This window comes from Nicotiana attenuata, unplaced genomic scaffold (assembly GCF_001879085.1).
Source record: "Nicotiana attenuata strain UT unplaced genomic scaffold, NIATTr2, whole genome shotgun sequence".
In the NCBI taxonomy this organism is placed as follows: domain Eukaryota; kingdom Viridiplantae; phylum Streptophyta; class Magnoliopsida; order Solanales; family Solanaceae; genus Nicotiana; species Nicotiana attenuata.
In genome coordinates, this window is record NW_017677497.1 from 8,797 (window position 1) to 22,375 (window position 13,579).

Sequence of the window (13,579 nt, forward strand, 5' to 3'; positions counted from 1 at the left end):
CCCCCCAACCAAAAAAAAAAAAAAAGAGAATAATAGACAATATATGTTCTCGACTATGATGCTTGTCGTGGAAATACAAAAGAACAAAAACAATGGAAAGGTTAGAAAATTTGAATTGAAAAAATAAAAGAGATGGGAGAAGAGAAACAAGAAAGAAAGCTGTTTTACCTTCTTTTGTCATGAGAAAGAAAAAAAAACAAGCGCATCGTACCCCATTCCGAGCAGCATAAGTGTCTCTCACCCTTATCTTTGTTGAAGTTGTTTGGTAGCATAGAAATGCATGATGACATGGATCTGGTTGGGGGATGAAGGGGTGGCAGATTATGTTGAAGGTAAGGGCTGAAGGTTGGCTGATTACTGAACATTGCTTCTATTAGAATTTTATGCAAAAGGCAACTGAAGGTGATAGGTGTGTTTTCTTATTGATAACCCAAACTAGGGGTTTTATGCCCACCAATAGAAAGTACTAGTCTTTTTTTTTGTTCCTTGTGAGAACGGAATAGAAAGTACTAGTTATAACTTAGGCTTGAAATTATAACTTAGTTTATCCTATTGGAAGTCTATCATTTTCCATTTTTACAAACTTTTTAATTTTTTAATTGTATATCACTGATTTCTGACATACTTTGCATCTACACCATCCATTGGTTGACGATAACTGATTATTTTCTTTTATTCAGTGATTTTATTAGATACTGAATGGTCATGTTTATGGTTGTTCAGGTTGATCTTTGATTTGTTTGAGGAGCTATATCTTTACATATATTTGTTGCGGCCAAACGCACACGCAAGTATACGCGATCGTCAAGTAATAAAGTGACTAAAAGTCGGATGTCGAACCCACGAGGACTTCTGATTAACTATTAACTAAATTAGACTATCTTAATTATCTAAACAAGAATTAAAGCTAGAAATATTTGATTCTAAACTAATTAAATTAAGAAATATAAATAATGAACTTTGAACAGAGAAAGAGCTGATTTTTATGATATCAATGTAATGAAAACGATCTAGGGTTATGGGCTATCTAACATTCCTAATGTATTCTTCAATTGAATTGACTAACTAATTTATCTAGTTTATTGGTTAACAGGGTTAATATTGCTCATAAGAATCTGTCGAGTTCTTACTCGCCTATTCAAGCTAACCTAACTCCTATATGTCTATGGAATTAGAACTAACAAGAACGCATTTATAATTCCTGTAAATTAACCAAGCAAGGCAATTAGGTATATGTCTATCCTAACCGCGAACCCGTTCCCTGATGCCAGGTTCAAGAACTTGCTCTACTCAATCCTATATGCAATCTAGAATTCCCACTTTCGAGTTCAATTCAATATTCGTAGATGGTATTCAATTGGTGATCAGCAATCAAATAATTAAGTGCAAGATTAAATAAATAAATCAATATGATAAACTAAGAAATCAAAATCAATATCCGAATAACAATAGTCATGAAAGAACCACAACCCTAGAACGTGAAGTTTAGCTCCACATAGACATGGTAGCAAAACAACAAATCATACAAAGAAACATAAAAATTACTAAGTTTGATGGAAGAAAAGATGGAACTTGATGAATTCCGGCCTCCACGGCGGCTCTATGCTTGTGTTATCCTCTCAAAAACGTCCTCCTACCTCAAAGTAGGTTTTAGGATGGCTTTTATATCAATTGGAGGCGTCTTGGAGTGAAAATAACCGAGTCCAAGTCGGAATAGGACACTTTCACGTTCCGAGCGTCCAGGGCAGCGTGGGGCCCTGGCCCTGGCGCTCAAAATATTGCATACTGGAAACTGCGCCACAGCCAGCGCCCGACGCTGGCTGTGGCCCTCAAAATTGACTTTTTGCCTTTTTGCTCCGATTTCGCTCCAATTCGCGCCCTTTCGTCCGAAATTGCATCCGAATGATTCCTACACATAGAAACACCATAATTTAGCGCAAATCATCATATTAAACATCTCAAATCATCGAAACAAGAGCAAAATGTGAGGCGATATATATCAAAATATACATACTTTATGCCGATTATCAACACCCCACACTTAGACTCTTGCTCGTCCTCGAGCAATGGAACTAAATCAATCCCCCAAAACATACTTATCACTATGAAAGAGCACTTCACAATTAATTCAATCAAACACCCTACCTTTGGACTATGATCTATATCGGCAATCAAGTATGAACACGCAAATTTCACATTCTTCCCGTTTTCAAATTAGCCCAAGTATATACAATACTATTCAACCAACTCAAGCAACCTCTCCACAACCACCTTACCTAAGAGATGACTCGTTACACTAAGTATCCTCAACTTACACACTCACCCAACAAAAGAAAGTGTACAGCATCACCAATCCATCATGAGACCAAGTGCCCTCACCACAAACCAAAGAGTGATTATCAAAGTCCACATTTAAATATGTCATTGAACATAATTCAAGGACATCACACAATTGAACAAAATTCATTCACTCTCACAAAGAATTCATGTGAATCCCGTGGTCGTACCATAAGCTTGCCCGTAGTGTATATCTCTACTAATCTAAGCTAGCCAAATCTAGGATCAATTAGGACTTTAAGGTTGTAATGTAGGCTAAGGGACGGGTAGAAGAATTATATAGTAGTGACTTACACTTCCCTAAGCACTTTGCACTTTGACTTCATCACCTATTATTTTCTGCTCTTCACTTTATTTTTCAGCCCTCTCTTCATCTATTGTTTCACAAGTATTTCCCTCATATCAAGAACGTTTCAAATTTTTTTTTCAAAGCAATTTTTTTCATTCCCCTTCTTTTTCTTTTCTTTTTCATGTCACATTCTTTTCAAGAAGGCCTTTTCATCACCTTTCAGCTATCATTGGTCACCATTTTTTTTTTACTTAACCATCCCATTCTTCAAATTTATCAATTAATATCACGGTCTAAGCAACAATGCTCAAGGAAGCAGGGTGCAAAAACTAGGGATTCAACAAAAGGATCAAGGCAAAAATACGGCTTCCAAACAAAAGGCTACAGGCACAAAGGGCTAACTAGTGGTACAATATCTAAAAAGGCTAAAATTCACAAGACATATCAAAGAAAGCCTATTATCATCTTCTAAACAGAGCAACACTTTTATTTCACTTCAATAACATGCAGGGCAAGTTCTAGACTAAGATGCAAAACATGGAATATATGTAAGAAATCCTCACCCCACATGGCACAAGTATCAATCAAGATGGATCAATTCCACTCTAAGACAGACAGGTTCAACGCGAACCACAAAATAAGAATAAGTTATATATAGAGTCACAACCCTGAGCTTGGGTGTCAGAAAGTCTGCTATTTTATTCATTACTCAAGCACTCAGAGGAAAGTACGACTCAAGCTTAGGCCTAAATATGCTAGTATCAAACAAGTAACGGAAGTTTTTTTTTCCTTCTCCCTCTTTTACTAGTCCTAAAATAAATCTAATCCTAAAAATAAAAAAATTTACCCGGTTCAAGCTACATCCCCTGGAAAAGAACCGATGCACAAAGAAAAACCAAGGGGGATTATTATCTAACTAAAACTAACTAGAAACAAAAGTAAAATATTTTTGATTTTTTTTTTGTTGGACCTTAATTCCTCAAGAAACCTGTCCACAAAATCCATCGTCGGGAAAAGTCCCAATTTTCTAAAAAAAATTCTTTTTTCATTTTTTTATTAATTTTATTTTTTAACACAAATAACTACACTAAGAAAAAGTACTACAACAAATCTAAGATAGCATAGAAAATTACCCAGACAATCTCCTCACCCCACATTTAAAATTGTGCAATGTCCTCAATGCACTGAAATAACAAGAGGGTAAAAGAAACTCCCTGGTAGGCCAAAGGCCAAAGAATTAGCAGCTCACGGGATACTCAGACTCCTCCCAGGTATGATCCCTTGTGCGGGTACCTCACACTTAGTTTCAACCACCTGCACGCTTTTGCACATGCCTATTGGCTTTGACTCCATGCTCCTACTCCTGCAAAACACAAAAATAATACTACAAAATAATAAAAATTAATTAAATAAACAAAAATAAAAGAAAGCAGTAAAGCTGGGTTGCCTCCCAACAAGCGCCTCATTTAACGTCGCGGCACGACGTAAATCACTTTTTGCCTCCACCTTCAACTTATGAATTGTACCCCTAACATGGCATCCAGTCTGTGGCTATGCTCTTTTGGTGGGGATACAAAAATAAATAGGCCAAGTAACAAATTTTTCATTCTATACTTCTCGGCCTTTATACGAGGAATGTAATTTTTTCTCTCTGGCACGACAAATCCAAGAATGTAAGCAGCTTTTTCCTCTTCCATTGACTCCTCCAGAAGCTCAGATGACTCGATTTCCATGTCATCATCCAAACACAATGTCGAAAAATGTTTAGAATGAGGACCAATACGCCCCAACTTTGGAATTGTATTACTATTTATATCCTCACATTTACATGCACTAGAGTCTTCAAATGTAACATTATCTACTCCCTCATATGACTCTAGAACACTCTTCCCAACATTGACATCCTCAAGAAAAATATGGTCTATTCTCGTTTTAGCTCTTCAATATGGTCTAGAAGATTTTTTTCTGCTTCACATAACTCATCATTAAATTGTTGGGCGTTATACGCATCAACCTTTGCACTTAAATCTGCATCTAAGTTATGCACATCCAAGCCAAACCTGTCAATTTCTTGTGCAAGTTCAACTCTCTCCTTAGACCAGTCATTCACCAATTTTGTTAAAAGATAACGACGTTCCTCGTATTCCCTTAATCGTGAATATTCTTCCCAATACCAACCCTTACTCCCATATTCAAATTCAGACCTCCCAGAAATCAGATCATGACAAGCCGAAAAAGACGGGCCATAAAAGTCTTCCATCAACCATGCTTCTTCGTCAATAACCTTACCTCCGGATATTTCATCCCCAGATGTTATGTTGAGAGAACTAGAAACACACTAAGAGAACGATCAAAATTGTTATAAAAATATTTACAAAAAGAGAAGGAAAAAAAAACTTGTAAAGATACAATTAAAAGTCTAATCTAGAAAAATAGTTAATTTCTAAGTCCCCGGCAACGGCGCCAGAAACTTGTTGCGGCCAAACGCACACGCAAGTATACACGGTCGTTAAGTAATAAAGTGACTAAAAGTCGGATGTCGAACCCACGAGGACTTGTGATTAACTATTAACTAAATTAGACTATCTTAATTATCTAAACAAGAATTAAAGCTAGAAATATTTGATTCTAAACTTATTAAATTAAGAAATATAAATAATGAACTTTGAACAGAGAAAGAGCAGATTTTTATGATATCAATGTAATGAAAACGATCTAGGGTTATGGGCTATCTAACATTCCTAATGTATTCTTCAATTGAATTGACTAACTAATTTATCTAGTTTATTGGTTAACAGGGTTAATATTGCTCATAAGAATTTGCCGAGTTCTTACTCGCCTATTCAAGCTAACCTAACTCCTATATGTCTATGGAATTAGAACTAACAAGAACACATTTATAATTCCTGTAAATTAACCAAGCAAGGTAATTAGGTATATGTCTATCCTAACCGCGAATCCGTTCCCCGATGCCCAGGTTCAAGAACTTGCTCTACTCAATCCTATATGCAATCTAGAATTCCCAGTTTCGAGTTCAATTCAAGATTCGTAGATGGTATTCAATTGGTGATCAAGCAATCAAATAATTAAGTGCAGGATTAAATAAATAAACCAATATGATAAACTAAGAAATCAAAATCAATATCCGAATAACAATAGTCATGAAAGAACCACAACCCTAGAACGTGAAGTTTAGCTCCACATAGACATGGTAGCAAAACAACAAATCATACAAATAAACATAAAAATTACTAAGTTCGATGGAAGAAAAGATGGAACTTGATGAATTCCGGCCTCCACAGCGGCTCTATGCTTGTGTTATCCTCTCAAAAACGTCCTCCTACCTCAAAGTAGGTTTTAGGATGGCTTTTATATCAATTGGAGGCGTCTTGGAGTGAAAATAACCGAGTCCAAGTCGGAATAGGACACTTTCACGTTCCAAACGTCCAGGGCAGCGTGGGGCGCTGGCCCTGGCGCTCAAAATATTGGCATACTGGAAACTGCGCCACAGTTAGCGCCCGACGCTGGCTGTGGCCCTCAAAATTGACTTTTTGCCTTTTTGCTCCGATTTCGCTCCAATTCGCGCCCTTTCGTCCCAAATTGCATCCGAATGATTCCTACACATAGAAACACCATAATTTAGCACAAATCATCATATTAAACATCTAAAATCATCGGAACAAGAGCAAAATGCGAGGCGATATATATATCAAAATATACATACTTTATGCCGATTATCAATATTCATTACTGTTTCTCTCATATTATGTTTTCCCTATCTGTTAAATCTCCAACTTATCAGCCGACCGCTCTAGAAGGAGCATATCTATTACCAGTTCTATCGTGTATGAGTATAATAGTCAAAGCCTTAGCATCTTATGAAATCGCACAGGCTATTATAAGTGCTCTATCAAACAATACTGTAATTCATGCTGTTATGCATTATGCACATGGTCCTCTTTTAGTTTTCAGCTTTTGTTTTTCAGTTTTATTTTTGGATGACTGAGAATTTGTTTTTCTTTGTTAGTAGGGAATCATTCTATACGGTTCAGAAGCAAGCTTTACACTCAAGGCTTTGGTGATTGGTCAGCCCTCTTTGCCTAAGCATACACTGTCCTCTTTTTCTCCATGAACTTGTGTGCAATTATGCTGGAAAAGTTTGGGATTTGTTACATGTTAATGGATCGCGTTAATCGTTTGCCATTGTTGAGAAACTTCTTCATTCTTCTATTAACGCCAGCGCTGTGCATTTCTACCCCAAGTTTGTAATTCTTCTACTGGATTTGCATTAATGATCCTCTTTTGTTGTGTGTGCTTTTTGAACAGTCTTTGCTAGAGCCTGTCATACAGTTGTAGTTTCTTATGCATAGTGAACTTGAGTCATACTTGTAAATTTGATCTAGTATGAAAATTGCAACAGAGGTTTGAGGATTCTTAAATGTAATTGGCTGTTTGAGGAGTTATATAATCATGTGTTAAGTGGACTGATGTAGACAGAAAATGTTTTCCTCAAAGATGATCATTCAAAATTTACTAAACGTAGGTCATATTTCAGTCCATTTTAATCTTTCAAATGTTTGCTTTTCTCTTTTTCCTCCTCATATAACTAACGACCACCAAAGGTTGTGGTAGGGTGGTAAGTTCCTCCTTCCTTAACTAGATGTATCGGGTTCGAGCTTTGAGAACAGAGTTATTTTTATGTAGAGAAGTGCTTTACCCCAAAATGGGACTGGACTTTTCGGTGCGAATCTAGGTTAGTCGGTACAAAGGGACTATGAAAGATTTGTACCACTGATCACAAAGATACTAGAGTTAGTACTTGTGACACTGCTGTTCGATGTGATTCCTGGTCACTGAATGTCTTATTGGGACCAAAGTATATTTAAACGTTTTCTGTAATAGCATTCGGGTTTTTCACGATAGAAGTGAGGCTGTAGAAGATAAGAATAACAAGTGTTTGAAATTTTGATTTTCTCTTGACTGACAATTTTTGTTAATGACTTGATTTTTGTAAAAAGGTAAGATTTATTTCGTTTATGGGTTCAACAATTTCATCTTTCGAATTTTGAGAATATTCAAGTGTAATAAAAAAATTATTTAAAAAGAGAATAAAGGATCTAATCTTTTTGCACAAAATTAGAAAAAGAATAAACGATCTTATCTTCTTAGGAAAAAGAGGCAAAACATATAAATATACACATAATACCTAAAACTTTTTGCACAAGTATGTTTATCTTTAATAGTTCAAAAAGCTGCAATTGTTCCAAGCCATAATAGAAAACAATTACAGTACCAAAATGTGATAAAGACGGATAAGATTCTTCCATCCTTATTTGAATATATCGTGTTTGAGCTCTAAAATTATAAAATTCCTGATAAAGAATATTTTCTCTTTAATGTATGTTACATGACTCGAACACGGATCAGTCTAGTCAAGGGATTTCATATACCAGATGAGTCAAAAATAATGAAACGAAGGTATACTTTATGCACTTTGTGTTTTCTCTAAATGAAGCAATTTAAGTTTAATAGTCAAGAGAATATATAATACTATTAGTTAATCATACAACAACAATAATAAATCCAGTGTAATCCCACAAGTGGGGTCTGGAATAGGCAGAGAAGTTGTTTCCGAAAGACGCTCGGCTTAGGAAAGATAAAAGGACACCAATAATAAAACCGAAGCAAAGATACAAAGATATTACTATTAGTTAATCACAGGGGACAAAAATTTACATAAACAACAATTTTTTATATTTAGAGCCCGTTTGGATTAGCTGATTTGAAGTAACTGATAAGCATTAGGTGCTGAAAAGCACTTTTACGTGCTAAAACTGATTTAATAAAGGGAAATTTTCGTTCCTATACCATATAAGAAACTATATTACCAAAAATATGTTCATAGTTTGCATATTACCCTTCATGCTAATAGTATTTCTACAAAATATAGACAATGCATTAAATAAGGAATCAATGTAGCTGTAGGATTCCTTATTTAGGCGCGCTAAAATTGGAGAATTAAATATTCTTCCAGATCTTCTACAACGTAAATCACGCACATTCATAATTATCGTCTGATTCGTTTCAAATTTTCCACACTCTGTTTTTGCGATACACTCTGTTTCAACCTTTTTTCTGATTTCACAAATCAAAAACGACTAAATCTTCTGCAACAAACGCAATTATGTCCAAATTTCAGTAATACAAAGCAAAGGAAAAGAGAACAGCAATTCCACCATTGACATTAAAAAGCTTTGAAGTTTTGAATTCAAATTTGGGTTTTCAAAAATCATTATTTGTTTGGATTAGGTGTTGTTGAAAATAATTGGGAATATGGTTTGGAGTTTATATCTCAATTGTAAGGGGTTTTGGTGAAGATTAGACTTGGTTTTGGCTGAATTTCGGATTGAAACTCGAAAAAGAAGAAGAAGAAGACATGACATACATTATATTGCAGAAATTGTAGAAAAATTGTAGTAAATTTGTAGAAAAATTATAGATTGTTGTTTATTTATTTTTCTTTTATTCATTTACATATTGAATGAAAGTTGAACAACATTGTATAAATATTATATTTAAGTGGTATTATATTGTAGTTGTATATAACTTAGTAGAAATAATGTACGAAATTTGTAGATAAGTTGTGTGACGACCCAAAGGGTCATCACCTGTATTCCTACTCCCTCTGTACATCTGAGGCCCTGGAAACCTCGTTTGGGGTTGCCTCGAGTTGAGTGCGCAGTCCGGGCGCGTAGTCGGAAAAGTTTAAATATGAAACTTGTGAGAAAAATTGTTAAATCTTGGTATTTAATTGATTCAGTTTGACTTCGGTCAACATTTTGGGCAAACGGACCCGGACCCGTGATTTGACGGTCCCGGAGGGTCCGTAGGAAAATATGGGACTTGGGCGTATGCCCGGAATCAAATTCCGAGGTCCCAAGCCCGGGAAATGAATTTTTGTGTGAAATTATTTTCTGGAAATAACTAAGGAAATTGAAAATAAAATTTGATTAAAAGACTGTGGTATCGGGCTCGTATTTTGGTTCCGACGCCCGGTACAAGTCTTATATGCGGCTTAAGTACTTTCTGTAAAGTTTGGTTGAATTTGGACGTCGTTTGACGTGTTTTGGACTAAAAACTCTAAACTTGATGTTTTATGAAAATTGGAAGGAATCATGGGTCTTGAGGCCTAATTCGATGTTGTTTTGGCGATTTGATCGCACGGATGAGTCCGTAGGATATTTTTGAGTTTATATGTATGTTCGGTTTGGAGCCCCGAGGGCTCGGGTGAGTTTTGAGTAGGTCCCGGGAGGTCTTAGGCTAGAAATATCAGATGGTTGCAGGTCCAGGTGTTGCAGGCCCCCAGCGCGGCCGCGGTCATTACCGCACTGTCCGCGCTGGAAGCCGCGCGGCCGCGGTGCATTTCTGCGCGGTCCGCGTGGCTAAGTTCAGAGGGCCAGTGAATTCTAGGTCGACCAGTGCGGCCGCGGTCCAAATCAGTGCGGTCCGCGCTGGGTAGGTTCAGAGAGTCATTTTTCTTCCCTTCCTCGGCGCGGCCGCGGTGCATTTTTGTGTGGTCCGCGCCAGTCTCCAGCACAGTATATAAAGTTGAGATTTTCAGTCATTTCTTCACTTTTTCAAAACCCAAAACATAAGAGGCGATTTTCCAAACGATTCTACTTCTTCAAAACGATTGGTAAGTGATTTCTAACTGATTTTCTTTACTCCTTAACATCCTTAAACATAATTTCAACTTCAAGACAAAGATTTTTAATGGGGAAATTGAGAATTTAGGGTAGAACCTAGGTTTTCTAAAATTGGGGGTTTTGAACCTCAATTCGAGGTCCGATCCCAAAATAACTTACATAATTGAGTTCGTGGGGGAATGGGTAATCGGGTTTTGGTTCGAACCTCGGGTTTTGACCATGTGGGCCCGGGGGCATTTTTGACCTTTTGGGGTAAATTGATGAAAAAGCTATAATTAGTCATTGGGTTGGATTTGTTTAGCACACATTGATAACACGAAGTCCTTATTGCATAGATTTGGTCGAGTTGGAGCCGAATTCGAGAGGGAAAGCGAGATTGGAGGATTGTATTGGCCGTGGAAGTTGAGGTAAGTGTTTGGTTTAACCCTAGCTTGAGGGAATAGGAGTCGAGTCTTGTTTGCTAATTGCTAAATGATCGAGTGCGATGTATAGGCATGGTGACGAGTTCCTATACATTGGGGTCTAGCATGACTGTGAGTCCTTATATGTGGGTTGTTTGAATATTGTTATGCCTTCCATGCTTATTTGATGGCTTCGATGCGTTGTAAACACCTTGTGAAAGATATTGTGATTGTGGAAATTCGTGGAGCATTGGCTCGGTCTGAAATACACATGGTGAGAGCATATGAAATGAGAAATGCCTTGTAGTTTGACACGAGTGCTAATGAGAACTAGGATATGAAAATTAAAGAAAAAGAGAAATAACGATTTACTCTTGCATGGTTGTTATTGGTTGTTTGTGTACCCTTGTTGGGATTTCCTTCCAAATACTTGTTTACTCCCTTGCCCTTTATTTGTTACTGTTGCTTGGGCAAGGTTGAGAGGTATACATTACGGATCGGGTTGCGCGCCGCAATAATGTTATATGAGGATCGGGTTGCATGCCGCAACAATGATAATTGTGGATCGGGTTGCACGCCGCAACAGTGAATAATTGAGGATCGGGTTGCACGCCGCAACAGTGATAATTGTGGATCGGGTTGCACGCCGCAACAGTGATAATTGTGGATCGGGTTGCACGCCGCAACAGTGTTGAAATGTATTAGGGTCGGGTTGCGCGTCGCAACAGTTATTGATGCAAATGTGTAGTGTTGGTATTAGTTTCTTGTCCGCCGAAAATTTTAAATTGCACTTAGATTGATTACTTTGGATTTACTGTTAATATTGTTATCTCCCCACAACATGTTTCCCTCCCATACTGTTAGTTGCCTTGTACTTCGATTTCTGCTATATATTTATAATTGCACAGGTTTATGTGGGGTCCAGTCTAGCATCGTCACTACTTCGCCGGGGTTAGGCTAGGCACTTACCAGCACATGGGGTCGGTTGTGCTGATGATACACTCTGTGCATTTTGCACAGGTCCAGGTATTGAGCAGCAGCAACAGCATTAGCACGGGGGCGAACCTTCAGTCCAGAGAGACCCGAGGTAGCTTGCAGGCGTCCGCAGGCCCGGCGTCTCCCTTCTATCTTTACATTTGGCTGTCATCTCATTGTACCCGAGATAAATAGATTATGTTTCTTTCAGACTTTGTATGTAGTACTCCTTAGATGTTCGTGAGTATGTGACACCAGTCCCGGGGTAGAGACGTATGTTGGAATTTCTGTATTTTATTCAGTTATGTAATTTAAGTCTTCCGCTAATGATTTTAATTCCGTCGCCTTTATTTAATGCCGTTAATTGTTAAAAAGGAACATGTGTCTAATGAATTTGTTAATTAAGTTCGCTTGCCTAGCTCCTATTAGTAGGTGCCATCACGGCCCTCGAGGGTGGGAAATCCGGGTCGTGACAAGTTGTATAATATATAATTAGTTGTATGAAAATTATTTTTACTAGGTATAAATCAGATACAAAATATACAAAAAATATATTATATAAAATTTGTATGTAAGTTTTATGTTATTGTAGTTGCATTTCACTGGGTGGAAATAATGTGTGAAAGTTGTAGAAAATTGTAGATAAGTTGTATTCCTCTATAACGGGAGATGTTGGCATATCAAGTAACTTTAGTGTTCCAGACGAACATGCATAAAATAAAGATAAATTCTGTTATGAACCGTTTGTAGAAATTTTGTAGATAATTTGTAGAAACACTGAAATTCTGTATTTTCATATTAATTTTTCAAATGATATGTAGTTTTGTTGTAGATTAAATGTAGAAAACAAGCCATTGTGAGTCTTATTTGACTCATTCCTCACATTCAACCTATTCTACAAATTCAAGCCTCTTTAAATACAATACAACCATACTTTCTTGAATTTAAAGGTATAGCAATATATATAACTTAAAAAACATCTTCTCCTCTGCACAAGTTAGCTCCAAAACAGACGAAGTGGAATAACAAGCTCCCATCAAAACTTTTAATACAAAAACACAAAGCTCAAAAATAAATAAATAACAGTCTACAATTTTTCTACAATTTCTGCAATATAATGTATGTCATGTCTTCTTCTTCTTTTTCTTCTTCTTCTTCTTCTTCTTCTTCTTCTTCTTCTTCTTCTTCTTCTTCTTCTTCGAGTTTCAATCTGAAATTCAGGCAAAACCAAGTCTAATCTTCACCAAAACCCCTCAAAATTGAGATATGAACTCCAAACCATATTCCTAATTATTTACAACAACACCCAATCCAAACAAATAATGATTTTTGAAAACCCAAATTTGAATTCAAAGCTTCAAAGCTTTTTAATGGCTGTCAATGGTGGAATTGCTGCTCTCTTTTACTTTCCTCTTATATTACTGAAATTTGGGATTGCGAGATAGAGAGAGACGTAGAGAGAATTCTCAATTCTTTGCAACAACATCCAATCCAAACAAATAATGTCTTTTGAAAATCTAAATTCGAATTCAAAGCTTCAAAGCTTTTTAATGGTTGCCAATGATGGAGGGGTTACAGATTTTCGCTGGTTTTAGAAGAGGAAATCGTGGGTGTTTGAAGAGGAAATCGGGGGGATTCGGAGAGAGAAACTTGGGGGAGTGGGAATATACGGTTGAGTAAAATTAGGAGACTAATTAATACCATTAAAATCCTAAAATGGTACATAAATGGTAATTAGGTATATAGAAGGTAATTATATTAAAAGTTAAGCATGGAGGGTAATATAGTTTACTATATGGCATAGGAATGTAAAAATTCCTTTAATAAATAAGCAGTTACATGTTTGGATACAAGTGCTGAAATTAATAATA

At 36.6% G+C, this 13,579-nt stretch overlaps 1 long non-coding RNA gene across 1 annotated transcript in view; it reads left to right on the plus strand.

Annotated features, from left to right (window-relative positions):
- Positions 1-7,118, plus strand: part of LOC109221425 — an 11,291-nt gene extending 4,173 nt beyond the window's left edge. Inside the window, exon 3 of the long non-coding RNA XR_002067260.1 lies at positions 6,657-7,118. This is a non-coding gene — a long non-coding RNA (uncharacterized LOC109221425). The remainder of the gene's footprint in view (positions 1-6,656) is intronic.
- The last annotated feature ends 6,461 nt before the right edge of the window (positions 7,119-13,579 follow it).